The 13,680-nt window shown below is 40.2% G+C and overlaps 1 protein-coding gene across 3 annotated transcripts in view; it reads left to right on the top strand.

Annotated features, from left to right (window-relative positions):
- Positions 1-276: 276 nt before the first annotated feature.
- LOC112258127 (glucocorticoid receptor-like) overlaps positions 277-13,680 on the top strand; it is an 84,435-nt gene continuing 71,031 nt past the window's right edge. For all 3 annotated transcript variants that reach the window (XM_024432262.2, XM_024432260.2, XM_024432261.2), the window contains exon 1: positions 277-1,637. The gene's annotated coding sequence lies outside the window, so the exon portion shown is untranslated. The remainder of the gene's footprint in view (positions 1,638-13,680) is intronic.

Raw genomic sequence — 13,680 nt, 5'->3', positions numbered from 1 at the left:
AGTAAAATATAAGTATGCTCCCAATACAATTCTGAAGTCTTATACATTCACAGTGTGAGTTAAACTTTTTTTACTACTAAAAAAAAAAAAAAAAAAATGTTTTATTGCTTTTTAGTTGTATTTCTATAATATTCCAACCTTGTTAAGCATTATTTAGTCAAAATATGGCGTGATTGCACTATTTGTATCCGCTTGCATCACGTTCAATGAAGGACCTTTTAATTTGAAGGCGAACCGCAAACGCCACTATTGTGACTAATCCTTATTGTGGCTTGCTTCACATAGGTCCCTTCGCCCCTATGTACATTTTATACGGACTTTGTTGCGCCATTGAAATGATTCGTGTTAGTCACAGTGTGCCGTGCTTTTGAAGTTTACACAATTGTACCGAATTTATGTCTCTATATAACGTTGTTAGTTTGTGTTTTAGAATAGCTCGCTTCACATACTGCAGTGTCACCTGGAGCGCGCCTCAAGGACGTCGTCTACAAAGTTTCTTTGCGTTGGAAGTTGAGTGGCTATAGCTAGCTAGGACTCTGTTTTCGTACTTATTGGCTAGCAATGTGTTGTCATTCGTAAGTAACATCAGATATGTTTTAACTCAATCATGAGTTATAATAACTAGTCATTATTGACAAACGTTAACAAAGTCCACGCTTTGAAAGGTAGTAGCTACCTAACGTTAGCTAGCTAACGTCGCTACCATTGGTTACAGCTAGCGAAATTAGCTAACGTTGCATGTACGAGTTTGGCGTAACTTGATAAAGAGAGGCAATGTTACCAGTAATCGAATACACTTTAAAAGTGTTTTTCTATTTGCAAGTTAGCTTGTTTACTTGATACTTTATTTCTACATTGGCTTGAGAGGCTGTTCGATGCTGATTATGATTTTATACATTCTAATCAATTCCATACAACTATGTTTCAGGGCGGAATATTCTAATCATTCAATTAACAGATAATTCTCAAATAACAGAGGCCAGCAGCCGTGTTTTTGACAGCTTTTTAGAGTATAACGGTAGTCCTGTCTGTCTTTAGAGGGGCGTTTACCGCGAAGTGTCGAACTAGCCGCCCTCAGTTTGCTAATGTGCAGCACCAGCTAACGTTTTAATCTGTAACTACTGTAACGTTAACTGTAACTCGCCAGCTAGTTTGGATATTATGTAATGTCAATTAGTTTTCTACTGTACTGCATCATAGAATGCTGGTTATGTCAATTCTGCTGTCCATTTAGAATTTATAGCTAACGAATTCATGTTAGTTTTTGCTTACTGTCTGAGTTAAGTAGATTGCTAGCAAAAATAGCTAACTTGACTGCATCCTGTTGGCTTCTTTTAACATTTGACAGCACCATACACAAACTGTAGCTAGCTACGTCACGTGAGCAAGGGAATAATAGCGCACGAGCTAGCAAGCTACATCAATACTTTTCCAACGGGGAATGCAGCAAATCATTCAGCGCTGCACGAGGAATATTTCCTGTGAAGACGGATTAGAAGCTATAGAGCTAAGAAATTCAGCGTTGCACGAGGAATATTTCCTGTGAAGACGGATTAGAAGCCATAGAGCTCAGAATTCCAGCAAAGTCGAACTGAATGGATATGATCTAGTTTGGAAAACTCCCATGTCTGATTAAGGTAACATGTCGTCGAATGTGTGATTTGATTGCATCTTGTTGTATTTGGCAGCTATCGTGCATGATCTAGCTAGTTACAGCCATACATCCCGTAACGTTACCTCATAACGTTAGGATATATTTTATTGTGCAATTATTCAGCTATAAGGTAGTGTGACCCCTGTGCTCTCTTCTTTAGTTTGACGCCCTTCTTGTCAGTGTAAAAATTATGCGTCTCAGTAGAGCATTTTATCGCCATGTCGATCCCTGAGCCCATTGGTGATTTTATTAGCCACACAAAGCTTACACGCTTCATGTACATACTTTAGTTTATATGATGTAATAATCACTTTCTCCTGTTTAACTTGATGCAATTCCCAGTCGCAGCCAATAGGTTGCACCACTGCGACCCTTCATATTTAGCTAGCGAGAACAGGGGTCTTCAACCTTCTCTTTGCCAGGGACCCCCTCCCCCCCCACCCTCCCACACACATAATTGTTCACATCTTGTCTTATCGTCAGGTGGATGATAATGGAAAGGAGAAGTAATCAACATTTTAAAATGAATAGATTTGGTAGATGGATTTCCCACATAATTGGAGCAAGTGTAAACGCTTACCTTTCTAGCAAGTAGGCTGTTAATTCCAAACACATTTTTTGCTGAGAGCAGCTGTTTAGTTGGTTAGTCATGTGTTGGTGAAATTAATTTTCATGTCAAGAAAGATTTTCAGTCAATGGCACTTGCTGCTCTGGTAGCCTATTATTGTGTGCGTTTTCAAAGCCTATGTTAGGTACTCCAGTGAGTGTAATTGGCTCAGTAATAGGAGTTGAGAAATAAAGTTGTCGTCATTAGCAGGGTTGGGTAGGTTACTTTCTAAATGTAATCAGTAAGGGTAATCCAAAAAATTACATATCTCAAAAACGTAATCTGATTACATTCAGTTACTTGTAGATTACTTTCCCCTTAAGAGGCATTAGAAGACAACAATGTGTGTTGCAGGATAAATCAATGTTGAAGTTTACATAGCTGGCCATATGGATGTTACGTTTTACTTAACGGGTTGGTTATGTAGGCTTCTAACCCATTGCGTTGTACTACATATAATAATATGATTAAATGAGACTGGTTTTTAATGTAAAGATATTTCAGAATTCCAGTCATTCCAATAAATTAAATGCCCTTTGATCTTCAAGAATAGAAATGTGGAAGTATAGGTTAGCTAAATTGTTTTACCTGAGTGTAACCGATGTGAAATGGCTAGCTAGTTAGTGGTGGTGCGCGCTAGTGGCGTTTCAATCGGTGACGTCACTTGCTCTGAGACCTTGAAGTAGTGGTTCCCGTTGCTCTGCAAGGCCAGAGGCTTTTGTGGAGAGATGGGTTAATGATGTTTGTGGGTGACTGTTGACGTGTGCAGAGCGTCCCTGGTTTGCGCCCAGGTCGGGGGGAGGGGATGGACGTAAAGTCTATACTGTTACATTGATGCTGTTGACCCGGATCACTGGTTGCTGCGGAAAAGGAGGTCAAAAGGGGGGTGAGTGTAACTGATGTGAAATGGCTAGCTAGTTAGCGGGGGTGCGCACTAGTGGCGTTTCAATCGGTGACGTCACTTGCTCTGAGACCTTGAAGTAGTGGTTCCCCTTGCTGTGCTTTTGTGGAGCGATGCCTAGAAGGTGACTGTTGATGTGTGCAGAGCGTCCCTGGTTCGCGCCCAGGTCGGGGCGAGGGGACGGACGTAAAGTCTATACTGTTACATGAGCATGACCCCAAAACGAAGGACTTATTAGCCAGTCGTACTTTGTTGTTTATTTGTTGTCATGGAGGACTGATTGGGCTCATTAATTTGAGTTGAAAAATAAATGCTGCGCTCATGGAATGGCATGCTTTGAGCACTACTGAAAAGTGCATTTGCTATAGGCCTATTGTTTACCTTTTTGTTGGTGGCACTTTGATATCTTGATAATATGCAACTGTTTTTTAAAGGGTAAATCCACAGGTGAAACAATAACAAAACGGTCGCCCCGCCTCTTGGTAAAAAGCTGAGGAATAGGCCTGGAGAAATGTAACCACTCCCAGATTAATAGACAGAGCTATGGCTGCAAGGACTGACCCTCCATTATATACAAATAGTTGTTTTAACCATGTTATGAGGCTATACAGTGTTTGTTTAGATTTACAATGTTTACAAACATTGGTGTAAAACAAGATTATATTTTGAGTTTTCATGGAGTGACAGTTGAACTAAGCTCATGAGGCATAAGTTATATTCCTCACGAATCAAAGGATATATATTTACTCACTCACACTCTCTATCTACCTGTCAACATTTTTAGAACACCTACTCATTCAAGGGTTTTTCTTTTATTTTGACTATTTTCTACATTGTAGAATAATAGTGAAGACATCAAAATGATGAAATAACACATGGAATTATGTAGTAACTAAAAAAAAGTGTTAAATAAATCAAAATATATTTGAGATTCTTCAAAGTTGCCACCCTTTGCCTTAATGACAGCTTTGCACGCTCTTGGCATTCTCTCAACCAGGTAGTGAGGTAGTCACCTGGAATGCATTTCAATTAACAGGTGTGCCTTGTTAATTTGTGGAATTTATTTCTTAATTTGTTTGAGTCAATCGGTTGTGACAAGGTCAGGGGGGTGTAAATAGAAGATAGCCCTATTTGGTAAAAGACCAAGTCCATATTATGGCAAGAACAGCTCAAATAAGCAAAGAGAAATGACAGTCCATCATTACTTTAAGACATGAAGGTCTGACAATGTGGAACATTTCAATAACTTTGAAAGTTTCTTCAAGTGCAGTCGCTAAAACCATCAAGTGCTATGATGAAACTGGCTCTAAATGATGACCGCCACAGGAAAGGAAGATCCAGTGTTACCTCTTTAGCAGAAGATAAGTTCATTAGTTACCGGCCTCATAAATTGCAGCCCAAATAAATGCTTCACAGAGTTCAAGTAACAGACACATCTCAACATCAACTGTTCAGTGGAGACTGTGTGAATCAGGCCTTCATGGTCAAATTGCTGCAAAGAAGCCGCTACTAAAGGACACCAATAAGAAGACTTGCTTGGGCCAAGAAACATGAGCAATGGACATTAGACCTGTGGAAATTTTTCCTTTAGACTTGAGTCCAAAGTTGAGATTTTAGGTTCCAACCCCTGTGTCTTTGTGAGACGTGGTGCTGGTGATCTCTGCATGTGTATTTCCCATTGTAGAGCATGGATGTGTTATGGCGTGGGGGTGCTTTTCTGGTGACACTGTCAGTGATTTATTTAGAATTCAAGGTACACTTAACCAGCATGGCTACCATAGCTTTCTGCAGCGATAAGCCATCCCATCTGGTTTGGGCTTAGTCCCACTATCATTTTTTCCCCCAACAGGACAGTGGCCCAACACACCTCCAGGCTGTGTAAGGGCTATTTTACCAAGGAGAGTGATTGAGTGCTGCATCGGATGACCTGGACTCCACAATCCCCGACCTCAACCAAATTGAGATGGTTTTTGGATGAGTTGGACTGCAGAGTGAAGGAAAAGCAGCCAGCAAGTGCTCTGCATATGTGGGTACTCCTTCAAGATTTTTGGAAAAGCATTCCTTGTGAAGCTGGTTGAGAGAATGCCGAGAGTGTGCAACGGGTGGCTATTTTAAGAATCTCAAAACTAAAATATATTTTGATTGGTTTAACACATTATTTGGTTACTACATGATTCCTTATGTTATTTCATAGTTGTGATGTAAAAAATAAAAACCTGTGTGTGTATATATATTTAAGTGTGTATATGTGTGTGTGTGTATATATATATATATATATATATATATCAAAAGTGTGCAAGTTTGAACATGTGTCCATTAGGCTTGTGTTTTTTTTTTTATCAGTGTGAATTAGATTGATCAATAAAAGTCCCACTTTTTTTGTAGTCTTGGCTCCGCACTATGCAGCTGTTGCAAGAATTTTTTTCCCCCCCACTGGCTGTCCACTGGTTTCAAAAACAATGATTGCTCGGCAGCTTAAACTTCTTTTATTTCAACCATTATTAGGTCCAAATACACATTTAGATTTGTGACCAGCCATCCACAACAACCACAATCCGTAATGCGCAAATAGCTAAATGAGAGCGGCAGTGTGATTCACATCAATGCGCTTCGTAGATATCAATAATAACTGATAGCCGTATCGCCGTAGACTACACCACTGCAGTCGTCCTTACCTCCAAGCGTTTATTCAAGTTGGATAATCTTTGGATGCCGACAGCAGTTGCAACATTGGAAGACTTAGCTTGGACTGTAGCCTAAAAAAGCCTATTCCTGCTCTTTTCCCACAATCCATCAAACACATTTGGTGTGCCATCATCATGATCTCTGACTTGTGGTCAGACTCATTTAGGTGGAACAAACGTAAACTTGCTCCTTTTTTTTCAATGCTGATTTGAATTGAAACAACAGAAGGGACAAAGATTTTGTTTAAACTGGAGATTTAAATGATGATGGCGAATCCTCCTGGTTTATCGACCTTGCCATCGTACTGAACTAGTTCCCGACTGCGCTTCACAGAAGGACAGTTTTTAAATGTGCCAATTAAGATTTACATTTTGATTGGTCTGTTAAGTTCATTTTCTTCAACTCGTGTTGAGAGTTTGAGTTTCTAACCATTTCAACGTGTGGACCGTGGTCTCACATCTTTTGGTCTGATATATTAATTCTTAGCGAGTCCTTTTAAGCACTCTGGTCAGAAAGGGCGGTTCCATCACGCTGACGAGCTCTCTGACCTCATTTGGGGCGTGGCTACTTAATGTGCTAAGTATATGATTAGAAGTTCTCTTATGACTCCTAAAATCAAATTCCTATCTTAACAAAAATAGTTTTATTCATTTTCATATCTCAGACAACGTATTGGATGGAAACTTGACAGCATGAGGGGGTTTCCTTCCTAAGTTAGTATTTGGTTCATACAGTTTTTAATGACCTCGCCAAATGAAAAGTAATATGACCTTGGTCAGCAGGGACCTAAAGAATATTCTTAACATTCCTATATTAGCAGCATTGTTCCAATATTAACTTTTGGATGGTAGTTTTGGCAGCAGGTCTTCTGTAGACAAGGACATTCCTTTACCAATACTGAAGAGCAAGGGGGAGATTCCCCTTCTGCCTATGTTATGACAGTGTTAATGGTGTCAGAACATTATCAAAATGTTGTTTGTTGTTGGCAGAAATGCTTTATTGAACATGAACTTTCATGTGCCTTAAACTTGTATACCATCTTTAAATACAAATAAAATTGTTCAATTACGAGCCTTGTTGGTTAAGCCACATAAAAAGACCGCAACCTTCCCACTAGCCATGATTGGCTGAGATAATGTGTGGGCTGGACATACTTGCGTCGGTCAGTCTGTTGGCTATCATGTCGAACGTGGCTTTAAAAAAAATGTAGCTGCATAAGTGTTGCTCTCCACTTTCTGGAGGATCGAGTTTTGAAATCAGTGGAATTAGAGTATGATAGCTAAAGAGCTGGGACAACACCTGCTTCAGGATTATGTCTTCAAACTAAGGGCATTTTGTGTCATGGATCCGTGACAGGGTGACGCGTCCAACATGCATGATTATGTATACAGGTAAGATGGTCTAGCTATCTACATTTTCAGATATTACACGTTTCTAATTTTGACAGTGGTTTTATTTCAAGCTAAAGTGTATATTAGCTAGCGTTAGCTGGCTGGCCCGTTAGCTAACGTGATGTGTGTGTGCTCTCACATGTTGTTTACCTAGCGATGTTCATTGTTTACCTAGGTAGCTAGCTACATGTCTTAAGCTAAAGTGTACAACACCAGTTGAATTTGTCCGGTGTCAGTAAACGTTGGCTAAAAAGCATAATGAAATTGTTGCCTGCAGAGTTGGTTAGGCTGTTTTCAAGTTATCCAGAGGTAAACCAATCAACGACCAGAGCGTCAAGTGTGTGTGCTCTGAAAGCAAGGAGATAGATGGGGCTAAAGCTTAAGAGGGTGTGAACGATGCTGGATGAGTGTACAGGATGAGCTTTCTCAACACAAATGTCATTTATCAACTTTCAAAGCAGAATTACTTTCCCATTGTTCCTCAAATACAGTGTATGATATACCATGTTGTAGCTCTGAGTCTCTACTTTCATCCAATGTAAAAAAATTAATATATTTTTTAAAAATGATAATGTTGTTACTCCAGGTGGTGAGTCTCAAATCGTTATAGACTTATTCTAAAACTGATAATTTTATCTCATCAATCTACACGCAATACCCCATAGTGACAAAAAACACCTTATTTACATAAGTATTCAGACCTTTTGCTAGGAGACTTGAAATTGAGCTCGGGTGCATCCTGTTTCCGTTGATCATCCTGAATGCTTCTACAACTTGATTGGAGTCCACCTGTGGTAAATTAAATTGATTGGACAGGTTTGGATGATTATTATTTTTTTCTTTAATCAAATGTGTTTTTTGGGGGACAGAAATGCCTTCTGGAACGTGTGCCTTAATAACAAACTTGTATGCCAGCTGTTAAATTACGAGCCTAGTTGGTTTAGCCACAGACAAAGTCAGCAACTTTCCCACTAGCCATGATTGACTTGAGATATTGAGTGGGCTGGACATTCCGAGAGGAGTTCGGATTGGTCTGCCTTGTAGCATGTTGGAGCTGGTCAGTATGTGTAGGTAATCCTGTCTAATGTGGCTTAAAAAAATTGTATTCCATAATAGAACTGCGTAAGTGTTGCTCTCCACTTTTTTGAGGACTGAGTTTTGAAATCAGTGGAATTACAGTATAATAGCTAAGGAGATGGAGAACACCTGTCTCTGGATTACATCTTCAAAGTGAGGGCATCCGCAACCATAGCATATGTGACAGAGAGGGAGAAGCCTCCATCTATCTATACAGGTAAGATAGTCTAGCTAGCTACATTTTCAGATATTACACTTCTAAATTTGTCAGCCGTTTTCATTTCAAGTTAGTGTACTGTTAGCTAGCTAACATTGAACCTGGTTGGTTAGCTACCTGCAGATTCATGCATGGTAGTAACGACATGAGTTGGGATTATGGTTCATAACATAAAACCAGCCTAACCAGCTCTGCTAGGGTGAGCAAAATGGTCGGAGTTAGCTGCTCTCTCATTTGTGTCTGTAAGTAGCTATTAAGCTAGCGAATGTTAGCTTGGGTGTTTGACTGCTGGATCAACCCTTTGAGATGGGTGGGGCTAAAGCTTAAGAGTGTGTGTGAATGATGCTGAATTGGTGTGAACAAAGAAGAGCTCTCCAATAGGTGTACCAAAACATTCAAAGGAGATGGTTGTCCTTCTGTAAGGTTCTCCCATCTCCACAGAGGAACTCTGGAGCTCTGTCAAAGTGACCATCAGGTTCTTGGTTACGTCCCTGGCCGAGGCCCTTCTTCGCCAATTGCTCAGTTTTGCCAGGCGGCCAGCTCATTTAAGAATAATGGAGGCCACTGTGCTCTTGGACCTTCAATGCTGCAGACATTTTTTGGTACCTTTCCCTAGATCTGTGCCTCGACACAATCTTGTCTCGGAGCTCTATGGACAATTCCTTTGACCTCATGACTTGGTTTTTGCTCTAACATGCACTGTCAACTGTGGGACCTTTATATAGTGAGGTGTGTGCCTTTCCAAATCATGTCCAATCAATTGAACTTACCACTGCTGGACTCCAATCAGGTTGTAGAAACATCTAAGGATGATCAATGGAAACAGGATGCACCTGAGCTGAATTTCGAGTCTCATAGCAAAGGGTCTGAATACTTATGTAAATAAAATATTTCTGGAGAAAAAATGAGGGCATACATCTGTAGATGGAGGGAACAAAAATAAATGTCAATTTTAGAATAAAGCTGTAATGTAATAAAACCTTCCAGAAGCACTGTAAGTGGATAGGGATACATTGAAATGTTTCTTACAGAAAAAATATGAAATGCATAAGCATGGTAGCAATTGAAAGGGAACAATTTGGAGATTATGGGAAATTGTTAGACCAAAGTTGTGGACAATTGACAAAAATAAATCCAAACAATCACACAGTTACAGTTCTTTACCATTCCGAAAACAGCCCATTTAAAAAATAAAATAAAAATCGCAATCTAATAAAAGAGCTTTCTATAGGTTACTATTTATTTCTCAGCTTTCCTAATATTAAGCACATTGCTTATCTTTACAACAGGAGTATAGCCTACCTGGCTGGTATGAAAATATGCTTATCGCCTACTACCATGTGTGCATTGCTGTGCTTATAATGTGAAGAAATAGCCTAATAGTTTAACAACATTTTGAGCTAATTGTTATCTGTTGCATCAGCCACGTTGCATAACAGCAAAGAGCAGCTGTTTTTGAGTGAGTTCGATCAGTTTTTATTCAACACTTTTACAAAACATAAAATTTGCCCCCTACCTCCACTCGCACTACAACCAGCACTGCAGCTGCAATGAATTAGTAGCGAAGTGTAATGTTCCATCTAAGCTGCGAGCTTGCCTTGGACTACCGTGCAGAATAAGTATCAGCCTGCTCAGAGAAGCATGGGATTGAACGTCACTCAACTTTCTAGACATTTCTCCTTTAGTTACCACTATCAACGTTTCACTCTACTGTGGGAATTGTGTTTGAATCAAATGCAATATTATCCACTTTCAAGGTAACCTACATTACACCATGACTGTGTGGCCACAAACGCCTCCAACTCAATCAAGTTTGTAGACGACCCAACAGTAGTAGGCCTGATTACCAACAATGATGAAACAGCCTACAGGGAGGAAGTGAGGGCCCTGGCAGAGTGGTTGAGGGAGATGTTATTTTCCTTCCACATCAACAAACGAAGGAGCTGATCGTGGAGTTTAGGAGACAGCAGAGGGAGCACACCCCTGTCCACATCGATGGCACCGCAGCAGAGAAGGTGGAAAGCTTAAAGTTTCTCAGTGTACGCATCAATGGCAATCTGTCATGGTCCACCCACATTTTCCTGGCACCACAGCGCCTCTTCAACCTTAGGAGGCTGAAAACTTTCTGCATGGCCCCTAAGACCCTCACTAACTTTTACAGATGTACAGTTGAGAGAATCCTGTCGGTCTGTATCACCTCCTACGGCAATGCACCTCCCGCAACCGCAGGGCTCTCCAGAGGGTGGGACGGTCTGCCCAAAGCATCACAGAGGGAACGCTGCCTGGCCTCCTGGACACTTACAGCACCCGACGTCAAAGAAAGGTCATCAAGGACATTAACCACCCAAGCCACGGCCTGCTCACCCCGCAATCATCCAGAAGGCGAGGTCAGTACAGGTGCGTTCAAGCTGGGACCGAAAGAGTGAAAAACAGCTATCTCATGGCCATCAGACTGTTAAATAGCCATCACTAGCTGGCTACCACCCTGTTACTCAACACTGCACCTTTAGAGGCAGCCTTATGTACATAGTACAGCACTTAGCCACCAAAACAAGCCATACATATACCCGCCAATTTGTGGAGTCAACAAAAGTCAGAAATAGCGTTATAAATATTCACTTACCTATCTTCATCGGAATGCACTCAGGAATTCCAGTTCCATAATAAATGTTTGTTTTGTTCGATAAAGTACATCTTTATGTCCAAAACCTCCTTTTTGTTTGCACGTTTAGTTCACTAATCCAAATGCACAAAGCACGGGCACTAAGTCCAGACAAAGTTCCGTTAAAGTTCGTAGAAACATGTCAAACAATGTATATAATCAATCTTTAGGATGTTTTTATCATAAATCTTCAATAATATTCCAACCGGACAATTCCGTTGGCATTAGAAAGGAAAGGGAACGACCGTCGCGCTCACACGCGAGACTAAACTAAAGGCTTTCAGCCTGACCACTTGTTGAAACAGCTCTTATTCGCTCCCCTTTCACAAAAGAAGCCTGAAACAACTTTCTAAGACTGTGACATCTACTGGAAGCCTTAGGAAGTGCAATCTGACACTATTTACACTGGATATTAGATAGGCAATCACTTGAAAAACTACAAACCTCAGATTTCCCACTTCCTGGTTGGATTTTTCTCAGGTGTTTTGCCTGCCATATGAGTTTGGTTATACTCACAGACATTATTTTAAGTTTTGGAAACTTCAGAGTGTTTTCTATCCAAATCTACTATTTATATGCATATAGCTTCTGGGACTGAGTAACAGGCAGTTTACTCTGGGCACCTTATTCATCCAAGCTACTCAATACTGCCCCCCATTCCCAAAGGAGTTAAGTAGCCAATAGGTAGAGGGTATCATCATTTGTCTGATTCTCTGTAATAATGATATGGGAATAATAATGCATTTTATTTTGTTTTTATATATCAAACATCACAACATTTTTCAGTCACCACCTTGTCTGAAGGACAAGTGTGTAAACAGGTTAATATCAAGCCCTGCATGTTTTTTTTCATAAGTCTCTTGGAATGTAAGCCTACATTGACACCATACATTGGCTGCTACTGTAGGCTGAATGATAGAACAGCTATTTCCATGTTAATGTTATGGGATGCATTTTTCTCCATTTGTTTTTGATGTGAACCCTTTGGAATTACCTGGATTTCTGCATAAATCGGTCATCAAATTTGATCTGATCTTTTTCCAGGCCACAACAATAGAAAAACAGTCTACTTAAACTAATAACACACAAATTATTGTATTTTTCTTTCACAGTGTAGGTTGGAAAAAGTATGTGAACCCCTAGGCTAATGACTTCTCAAAAGCTAATTGGAGTCAGTTAGCCTGGAATCCAATCAATGAGACGATGTTGGTTAGAGCTGCCTTGCCCTATAAAAAAAAGTTTTCTATTCACAAGAAGCATTGCCTGATGTGAACCATACCTCGCTCAAAAGACCTAAGATGAAGAATTGTAGACTTGTATAAAGCTGGAAAGGGTTACAAAAGTATCTCTAAGCCTTGATGTTCATCAATCCACGGTAAAACAAATTGTCTGTAAATGGAGAAATTTCAGCACTGTTGCTACTCTCCCTAGGAGTGGCCGTCCTGCAAAGATGACTGCAAGAGCACAGCGCAGAAGGCTGAGCTTAAGAAGAATCTTGGAGTGCCAGCTAAAGACCTCCAGAGATTTCTGTAACATGCTAACATCTCTGTGGACGAGTTTACGATATGTAAAACACTAAACAAGAATGGTGTTCATGGGAGGACACAACCAAGAAGCCACTGCTGCACGCTGTCTGAAGTTCGCAAAAGTGCACCTCGATGTTTCACAGCGCTACTGGCAAAATATTCTGTGGACAGATGAAACTACATCGGAGTTGTTTGGAAGGAACACCCAACACTGTGTGGAGAAAAAAAGGCACCGCACACCAACATCAACCTCATCCCAACTGTAAACTATTGTGGTGGAGCATCATGGTTTGGGGCTACTTTGCTGGCTCAGGGCCTGGGCAGCTTGCTATCATTGACGGAAAAATGAATTACCAAGTTTACCAAGACAGTTTGCAGGAGAATGTTAGGCTCTCTGTCCACCTATTTAAGCTCAACAGAAATTGGGTGAAGCAACAGGACAATGAACCAAAACAGAAGTAAAGCCATTCTGTTGATTTACTTCTAACAGAAGAAATTGCCTGACCTCAGCATGACTTTGAGATGCCATGGCATGACCTCGAGCAGTTCACACCAGACATCCCAAATGCTTTGTAAATAAAGTCTGAGTGTTGGAGAGTGCCCCTGGCAAGCCGCAAAAAAATAATATTAATTGAATTGTGCCGTTTTGCTTATTTTAATTTAAGGAATTTTTCATTATTTGTATCTTTTACTTTTGATACTTAAGAATATTTAAAACTAAATACCTTTTTACTAAAGTAGTATTTTACTGGGTGACTTATTTGAGTCGTTTTCTATTAAGGTATCTTACTTTTTCTCAAGTATGACAATTCGGTGCTTTTCCCACAACTGAGTGTATATCGTATGTTATGGAAGTGTACAGACACTTTTTGTGATTTCGCTTGCAGTGTTTTTCCTATATTAATATAGCGTGCTAGCTGTTCCTGTAAACTCTTCCAGTCATTCTGCTAACGCTAGTTA

This window comes from Oncorhynchus tshawytscha, linkage group LG09 (assembly GCF_018296145.1).
Source record: "Oncorhynchus tshawytscha isolate Ot180627B linkage group LG09, Otsh_v2.0, whole genome shotgun sequence".
NCBI classification, from domain to species: Eukaryota; Metazoa; Chordata; class Actinopteri; order Salmoniformes; family Salmonidae; genus Oncorhynchus; species Oncorhynchus tshawytscha.
This window is presented reverse-complemented; position numbering and strand designations above follow the sequence as displayed.